Source organism: Camellia sinensis, chromosome 2 (assembly GCF_055761805.1).
Source record: "Camellia sinensis isolate YWXY chromosome 2, ASM5576180v1, whole genome shotgun sequence".
Classification (NCBI taxonomy): domain Eukaryota; kingdom Viridiplantae; phylum Streptophyta; class Magnoliopsida; order Ericales; family Theaceae; genus Camellia; species Camellia sinensis.
The window spans coordinates 140434703-140445074 of NC_138962.1; positions in this window are offsets into that span (position 1 = coordinate 140434703).

Below are 10372 nucleotides of genomic sequence, written 5' to 3' on the forward strand. Positions count from 1 at the left end.
TACAGATTGTTTGAAGTGCTACTACAATCTGTGTAGATCATTGTATCCTGGGAGATAGACGCCATTTATACGTAAGCACTGAAGCGGGGCCAATTTGTCAGGGCCAATTTGTCTTAAGGATAGAGTGTCACACACTCGACTTGATCTTTTTTTGTACTTATTCATTTCGGTAAATAAATTCTGTAAGTAATTTATTTTTATTTGTTTGATTTGGTTTCAAGTTATTTATTTTACACAGAAGATTGTTCCAACAATCTTAAGACAGATTCAAATTATTCTATTTATACAAAAAAATTATTTTGTTTCTTTTCTTCCTTTCTTCTTCTTACAGAAATTTTTTCTGTGTTTATACAAAATAATATTCTGGTTGGAAAATACAAATAGTAATAATATACTGTTTATTTTCTTTGACAGCTAGTAGTAATATACTAGCAGTCATTAACAATTTCAGAATATTCGTTTGTGAAGTTGGTCAGAAATTAATTTTGGTCTTCCGAAATAATTTATGAGTTTTCATTAATTAAAATTCTGTTTTCAATATTTTAATTTTTGAAGTGTCAAATAAATATTTTTCTGTGTGGGATTAATTTGTTTAAATAAAATTTTATATTCAAATTAATTGGAAATAAAAGTTACAATTTTTGTTTATTTTATTTTTACAAAATTAAATTTTGTGTTTATGGTTTAATTTTCTGTGTAGTATAAAATTCTAATTATAATTTTGTTTTATAATTTAGAATTCATGGCTACTGAAACTAACGCTTAAACAAGTACTGGTATGGTGACTGCAATTGCTCAAACCCCTAATCTTGTTGTGACTGTGCCAGTCAATCATAGTGAGAAGCTAGAGAAGTTCTTAGGAACTGATTTTAAAAGATGGCTGCAGAAAATGTTGTTCTATCTTATTACTCTCAACCTGGCACATTTCCTTCGTGAGAATGCTCCTACTCTGAACGAGGATGAAACCGATCGGCAAATGGTTGCTGCAATCGATGCCTAGAAACATGCTGATTTCTTTTGCCGGAGCTATATCTTGAATGGACTTGATAATACATTGTACAATGTCTATAGCCCTATCAAGACGACAAATGAACTTTGGGAGTACTTGGAGAAAAAGTACAAAATAGAAGATGTTGGCTTGAAGAAATTTGTAGTAGACAAATTTTGGACTTTGTGATGGTTGATTCCAAGACTGTGATTAGCCAAGTTCAAGATCTCCAACTTGTTTTACATGACATTCATGCAGAAGACATGTTTCTCAGTGAATCCTTCCAAGTTGCTACCTTAATTGAAAAATTACCACAAGAGTGGAAGGAATTCAAGAACTACCTTAAACATAAGTGCAAAGAAATGACTTTGGAGGAATTGATTGTGCGTTTGAGGATTGATGAGAACAACCACAATTCAGAGAAATTAGTTGGTAAGCATCCAATGGAGTCTAAGGCAAATGTGGTGGAACATGCTCTAAAAGCAAAGAAATGGAAGTATTCTGGAGAAAGTTCCTCACAAGGCTCTAAAAGAAGGGAAGCTAAAAAGTACAAGTTCAATGGCAAGTGTTACATAGGGACATCAGGCCAAAGATTGTCGTAGCAAGCGCAAAGGCAAAAGAAAATCAAGCAAGAAGCTTACTCAAGCCAATATGACCGAATTGGACAAAATTTCCAATAGTATAGATAACATAAATCTTTCTACAATCATTTCTGAGGCAAACCTTGTTGGAAATCCTAAAGAATGGTGGGTGGACACTAGTGCTACTCGCCACATCTGTGCCGACAAAAAGATGTTCACATCTTGTTTGTGGTGGACAACGGCGAACAACTTTTCATGGGCAACTTCTCGACACTCTAAAGTTGAAGGACAAGGAAAGATTATTTTGAAGATGACATTTGGAAAGGAACTCACTTTCAACAATGTGTTGCATGTACTGGACATTTGCAAGAATCTTGTTTCCGGATCTCTGTTGAGTAAAAATAGGTTTAGGCTAGTGTTTGAGAGTGATAAATTTGTGCTTACTAAAAATGGGATGTATATAGGGAAAGATTACATGTCTAATGGCCTTTTCAAAATAAATGTAATGACTGTTCTGCCTTCTAATATTAATAAAAATACATCTACTTCTTACTTGCTTGAGTCTTCAAATTTATGGTATGGTAGACTAGGACATGTTAATTATAGATCTTTTTGTAGATTAATTAATATGGAATGTTTACCTAAATTTGACATTAATTTAAATCATAAATGTGAAATTTGTGTTGAACCAAAATTATTTAAAACTTCTTTTCATTCAATTAAACGAAGTACGGAGCCACTTGAATTGATTCATAGTGATATTTGTGATTTTAAATCAATTCAAACTAGATGTGGGAAAAAATATTTTATCACTTTCATAGATGATTGTACTAGATATAGTTATGTTTATTTGATTTAAACCAATGATGAAGCTTTGAAAACTTTCATTCAATATAAGAATGAAGTTGAAAATCAATTTGGTAAGAAAATTAAAAAACTAAGAAGTGATAGAGGTGGTGAATATGAATCACCTTTTGGTGAATTTTGTAAAGAACATGGAATAATTCATCAAACCACCGCTCCTTACTTACCTCAGCAAAATGGAATTGTTAAAAGGAAAAATAGGACTTTAAAAGAAATGCATGTTAATAAGTTCTGGATTACCTCAGAACTTATGAGGGGAAGCAATACTTTCAGTTAATTATATTCTTAACAAAGTATCCCGAAAGAAAGTAAATCAAACACCTTATGAAATGTGGCATGTGAGAGTATTATCCTACAAATACATAAAAGTGTGGGGGTCTTTGGCTAAAGTGGTTATTCCTAGTCCTAAAAAGACTAAGATAGGTCCTAAAACTGTTGATTGCATATTCATTGGTTATGCCATGAATAGTAGTGCATACTGGTTTTTGTTTCATAAGTTAGAACATTCCGAAATGCATGTAAATACTATTATTGAATCTTAGAATGAATCTTTCTTTGAACATATATTTCCAAATAAGACTGGACAAGAGATTAGTACTAATAAAAAATCTTATGATGCTATTACTAGTCATGATCAAGAACAAGATCAACAACAAGAACAAAAAATAGATCAAAATAAGGAAGATGAACCTAGGCATAGTAAATGTGCTAGAACCTCAAAATCTTTTGGTCCAAAATTTTTAAAACTTTTGTTAGAAAATGAGCCTTTAACTTTTCAAGAAGCTATGTCCAGTCCTGAGGCTCATTTATGGAAAGAGGCTGTAAATAGTGAAGTTGAATCTATCCTGCAAAATCACACTTGGGAATTGGTGGATTTGCCATCAGGTTGTAAACCTCTTGGGTACAAGTGAATTTTCATGAAAAAAATGAAAGCGGATGGATCGATTGGCAAATACAAGGTAAGACTTGTGGTCAAAGCATATAGACAAAAAGAGGGTCTTGACTACTTTGACACATACTCGTTACGAGCATAACATCCATTAGAATGGTAATTGCCATTGCGTCTTTGAACAATCTAGGAATTCATCAAATGGATGTGAAAACTGCTTTCTTTAATGGTGAATTAATGAAGAGATTTACATGGAACAATCAGAAGGTTTTTCTGTTCTAGGAAAAGAAAAGAAAGTATGTAAATTGGTTAAATCATTATATGGTTTAAAATAAGTGCCAAAGCAATAACATGAAAAATTTGACAAGGCAATGATGTCAAATGGATTTAAAATTAATGAACATGACAAATGTGTTTATATTAAAAACACAGACAAAGGTCATGTAATAGTATGTCTTTATGTGGATTATATGCTCATCATAGGTAGTAATAATTACATGATTAAAACTACCAAGAAAATATTAAATAAACATTTTGACATGAAGGACATAGGGATTGCTGATGTAATTCTTGGTATAAAAATTAACAAAACATCAGAAGGTTATGTTTTGTCACAATCACATTACATTAAGAAAATACTTGACAAATTCAACAAAGATGATGATCATCTTGCTAGAACACCTGTGGATGTTAATTTGTTTCTTTCTAAAAATATACAGGAAAGTATTTCTCAATTACAGTATGCCCAAAATATTGGAAGCTTAATGTACTTGATGAACTGCACTCGCTCAGATATAGCTTATGCAGTAAGTAAATTAAGTAGATATACGAGTAATCCAGGGTTAGAACACTAGAAAGCAATTATAAGAGTTATAAGATATCTCCGATTTACTCATAACATTGGGCTGAATTATACTAGATATCAAGCAATACTTGAAGGATACTGTGATGCAAGCTGGATATCGGCTACTAGAGACTCAAAATCCACCAGTGGGTATGTCTTTACTCTTGGTGGGGCGACTGTATATTGGAAATCTTCCAAACAAACTTGCATAGCTAGGTTTACTATCGAATCAGAATTTATAACTTTAGATAAAGCTAGGGAAGAAGCAGAATGGCTTTGCCACTTCCTTGAAGATATTCCAATGTGGCAAAAATAGATGTTTGCTATATGCATACATTGTGATAGTCAATCAGCAATTGATAGAGCACAAAGTCATATGTATAACGGTAAGTCGCGACACATTCGTCGTCGACATAACACCGTGAGACAACTACTCTCTAATGGAGTTATTTCCATTGAAAATGTGAAGTCTAAAGACAACATAGCAGGTCCACTAACCAAAGGGTTAGCAAGAGAATTAGTTGAGAATTCATCGAGCGAAATGGGACTAAGCCTATTAAATAAGAGTTACCACAATGGTAACCCAACCTAGTTGACTGGAGATCCCAAGATCTAGGTTCAAAGGGACAATCGAGTTGTATATGACTCATAAGGATCACTGGGGAGTCAAACTCCTACCCATTTCTATGATAAAATAGTGATGTATGCAACATTTTAGGTTAAGTAATATTTTTAATGATTCTTATATCTAGAAATACCAAGTGGAGTATGGCAGAATACTCTCATAAGAATCACCTATATGAGTGTGAACTGGGTCGGTTCTATGAGATTTGTGAAGGGCTATAATTCTCTAGAACATTCATGAAAGACCAGGTTGTTCAGGGCCAAAATGAACACAATAGTGAGAACCAAACTATGTCTGGTAATATACTGTGTGAGTTCTATTGTCTTGATTTACACAAATGGCTGAACAGTTCAAGACATCATGTTCACTAGTTAGCTAGTAAATCCAATAGTGTCTCACAAGGAAGGTTCAAAATTAAAAGCTACCTATCCTTTGCAGAATATTTGTAATTTCTGTACTCTCTGTAACTAGATCTTGTTATTGCATTTTCTCTCCGTCAAATTCTGTTCACGTGGGGGATTGTTGGAATTATGGTTTTTATAGGCTTATTTTAGGCCAACTTTGAGCCCAAATTTGAGTGGGTCCCACACGTCTTTTGGGGTGGGTCCAAAGAAGTGATGTGTTCATTGCCGCATGGCAAATCACACAGTGCAAACGGTTCATCAAAACCATTTATGAGTAAATGGGAAGTTGACATTGTTTTCAGGTTCGTAAAATGGACAATTAAAGAAGTAAAATGTGGGTTTCCTTGAAATGGTTATCTCACATTGAAACTTAAAGAGAACTTATGTGTGTCTATAAGTTCTAGGTGGGCACACTTAGATTGGGCACTTTAGAAGGGAGGAGTTACGGACAAAGTGAGCCTTGGCTCAAACCACCACACACGCACGCGCACCGCCACCGCCATTCGTCCGACTGGCCGTCGAGCCGAGCCGGGTGTGGATGCAGATGCGGGTTGTGGGTTGGGTTCTTATATTAATTTTTTGGACAAAATTTGTTTGAATTTTTTTGGGACAAAATTAATTCAAATTTTTGGGCCAAATTTGAATTCAAATTTTCTGTCCAAAAATTGTGCATCTTTTAGTATGAAATTCCCAATTGATTAAACTGTTCTAAACAGATTGAAAACTGCCAGCAGTTTCGGACATATTCAAATTGGTTTTCCGGCAGATCTAATCAAATTTGCATTGCACCTATTCAATTCAAAAACAGATATGTTCATTTCAATTTGTACCTGTTCGAACAGTCACTTCTATGCCTATAAATACTAGAAATTTTTCAGCGTTTGGATATTCCAAAAATTCTCTTCTTGTCTTCTTTGTGCTCTCTTGCATAGATATATTCTTCATAATATTTTAGGAAATTTTTTTGAGAGTATAGAACACAGGTTCTAGTTCGCTGTAAAAATTGTTTGAAGTGCTAATATAATCTATGTAGATCGTTGTTTCTTGGGAGATAGATGCCATTTATCCGTAAGTATCGAAGCGGGGCGAATTCATCTTAAGGGCTGAGTGTCACACACTCGACTTGATCTTTTTTGTACTTAATCATTAATTTATTTTTATTTGTTTGATTTGGTTTCAAGTTATTTATTTTACATAAAAGATTGTTCCAACAACTATCATGAAAGCAATACATAAAATAATTTAATGAATTGAAGACAAACTTAAGGTTATTATTAATGCCATATAAAATTTACCCAAATATCTTCATCGCCTTCACTGTTTCCGTCACCCTAAAAAAATTATAATACAATATCAAGTTATATTTGTTTACTCAAATTTAGTAGACGATGTGGGATGTATATGAAAAATTGACAAAAGCTCTTGAGTAGAAAAGCAAGTAAGCAAACAAAAGCACAAGCACGGCAAAAATGCAAATGACTAAATTAATAATGCCATACAAAATTTAACAAAATATTTTCTTGTGAGTGCATCCTATGTTTACCACCTCCGTACACCCGATGTTCACCTCCACTGTTTTCCTCACCCTAAAAAAAATTGTGATATGATGGCCAGAAACATTTGTTTACTCAAATTTAGAATCTTAATGTAATCCATATGCAAAATGACAAGCTTGAGTAGAAAAACAAGCAAGCAAAAGCACAAGCATGAGAAATGTGCAAGTTTACCTGGGTTTCTCCATGTGAGTGTTTCTTCCCATTTGCCCCTTTGCTTGGCTCATATAAGTATTAATCAATTTTTTATTTTTTACAAACTTTGTGAAATATCCTTCTATCTAAGATGGGCAGCACATGTGACAAGCAATTCCGATTTTTATAAATGTACACGAGACCCATTATGATAATAAATTTAAATGAGAAGTCTATGGACTGTGTAGTTTTTTTTTCATAAAATTAGAAAAAAAGACAGAATTAGAAAAAGCTACCTAGGATTCTCCATGAGAATTTTTCTTGCCTGTTGCATCTTCGCTTGGTTCCTACAAGTTTTAATTGAAAATTTTTAAAACTTTTATGAAACATCATTATATATAACTTATATTGTCACATTCTTGATTGTTTTTTTACCTCATTTTGCCTTTTTCCTTTTAACATTTCAACTCTTATCTCTCGGAGTTCTTGTTCTAAGAGCAGCAATTTTTGATTTAGTTTTCTCATATTTTGATTTTGGTATGCTTGTGCATCAACTTTCGATGGCAATGCTCTAAATCCAAGCCCTCTTACGCTACCACGCTGTTCTGGACCAAACGCATGAACAATTACATCATCTTTGATAGACGTTGGCCTTTCTTTTGTAGAAGGCTTGTGAAGCTCTTGAACCTTATTCTATAACATATAACATTTATGACAAGGAACCCAAGTCAAACAATGTAATATGTATAAAATCTGCGAAAAAGAAATAAACAGTGCAAGAAACATTTGGATTTTTAAAACTTGAACAAGCCCATAGCTAGTTTGAGCTTAAGCTTGCCATGAATTTGGTTTGTTTGCAGCCCTAATCTACAGTGTTAAGTCACTTTGTTGTTCCTATTTTATGTTGCATATGTTTATCTTTTCAATGATCTTCATAACGTGCTCAATGTTGTGGCAAACAACATTGTTGTCTACCACTTATAGATGTGTGACTTTTATCTTGGAGGAGAGCATGATTGCCTCATGTAAATGCCTAATCTGAATTACTTTGAACAAATTATAGGGTTGGAGACTATTCAGCAGTGTCGTGGTTTGAAAATTGAGAAGTCTGTTCTTTTCTCTGGGCATGGAATGGTTAGTTTTAGTTCTTTCCCCTCTTTTCTTGTTAATGACTAAGCTTTTAGGGAGAACCAAAGGCAAGACCTCTTATTTGTTGAAGTATGTTTTCTCATGTTAGCTTATTATCAAGATGTTTCTGCAAACTAAAAAGAAAAAGGAAAAGGAAGATCAACTTACTAATGTATATTTATGACAAGGATCTTCTTAACTTGCTGAAGTATATTTATGATACAGATCTTCCTAACTTGCAGTAGTAGTCTAAGTCCAAGTCAGACACACAGCCCACTCATGTGCAACCCATTTAAGGGTTACAGGGCAAGACAGGGCTGCAACCTGAGCCATAGCCTGGGCTGCAGCCAATCCACAACATGGACAGTTGGCCAAAGCATTACAAGTCAAGGCAGAGCTACTGCCAAGGTCACAACCATGGCCACAGCTCAGAACAACAGAACACCGCAGTTGCAGCCACAACTCAGTCCAACAGAGCAATTGCATCAAATGCAGAGCCAATACATTCAAGTTCTTCTCTGATTTTCTTTAATTTTAACATGAGGAGCAAGTGTAAAGCAATAGCCAGCAATCTTTCAATTGAATTGAATGAAATCACAAGCTTTAATAACATATTAAGCTTTAATACACAGTTATAATGCAATATATACATATTAAGCTAATTCATACCACTGCTTCCTGAAGCACTTCATTGACACATTTCCCCTCTATCTTGTATGTCCTTTGAGCCAAATTTTCCCGTTTTGTTCAAATACTCATCTGATACTCTGAAAACTTTAAATTATTATTAATTATATCCAAACAAAATGAGTACCTTAACATTTGAAAACATATTTATGGTTCTGTTTAGAAATAAACCTTGGAAAATGTACCTATGTTTTGTCCATCTTCAACTTTCCACTTCCTAACAAATTGCATCCACAAAAATTACTCGAATTAGTTACATGCATCAATGCTCAAAATGATTAGCAAATACACTAAGATGGTATTTTAAAGTTTCAGATAATCTAGAATCTAGAATTGTAATTAAAAACCATTAATTGACCTTTTTTTTAATCAAATAATCAAATTAACCCAAAGATTTATTTATAAAAAAAAATTTCGAATCTAGGAAGAAATGAATTGAACAAATACAAATTTCATATAACGACACACATGCATTAAAATATTTGTGTATGCATAGAGTGTAACGCCTTGAAATAAACACAATGTACCCATCTCCTAACAGCTAATAAATATCAACATAACTGATGTGATGAGCCTTCATCAATCAGAGTCTAATATACAAAGGGTGACATATGCGATATACATTCATAAACAGTACATCCTAAATCTACAGTATGTGTTACAAGATAGTGAAAAGAAATGAAAGCTAAACAGATAACCATATGCCCGATTGGCTTATATCTTTCCCAAGTCAATGCTTGGGTACATCAAAAGTGAGTCTTGAGCTTAATACAAACAAAGCGCTAGACTTGTACAAAATTAAAAACAAAATAACAACAATGAGCCTTCAGCTCCACAATCCTCCAAAGCTAAGTCCTTGGTGGAGGCATATTATCTACACCTGAAATGTTTTTCCCACATAGGATGAGCCAAATCCCAGTAGAAGTAATCCAACACAATGTATGAATCTTAACAAAGCTATATGGTGGATGCATATGCAATGCTCGTGCCAAAAACATTTTTACATCTCTTTCCAAAATAATGTCATGGTTCATAAATCATTCCATTTACAACAGATAATAGGGTAGTGAATCACACTCTGGAAATTTCAAAATAATACAAACTTTTCCAAAAATTTTGTCTGGAGGAAACCGTAAACCGGGATCCATGTAAACGTAGGCTATAGAAGCACTACTTTTGCCATTTCATGAAAATTTCGTCCATAGGATTGGCACCCATGTATACGCGCGGTTTTCGAGACTTTCACCCTGGACACATAGGCCAACTTAATCTTAGTGTTACACACCTTCTTCCCAAGTCCACCCATTTTTCTCAAATCATATACATTTTTAATGCATTAATCAATATGCAACCATGCTCAATACACAATGGATGAGAATTGAGTTTTAATTCACCTAATCCTCATACAATTTCTACAACAATCATAACTATCCTCTATCGATAGCCCAAAACAAATATCTCTAACGGATAAATAAATTTCTATTAAAATTACACTTTTCCAAAATCTCAAATGGGAGTGATAATACATATCCAACTCTACCCTCATCATTGTCATCATTTCAATTTCACAATTTCCAATATCAATTCCATTTTCTCTTTAAAATCTCAACATTTACATCTTAGGGAAAAACCCCTTTCTCTTTAAAAATCCATTTCAATGCAAGAAATACCTCA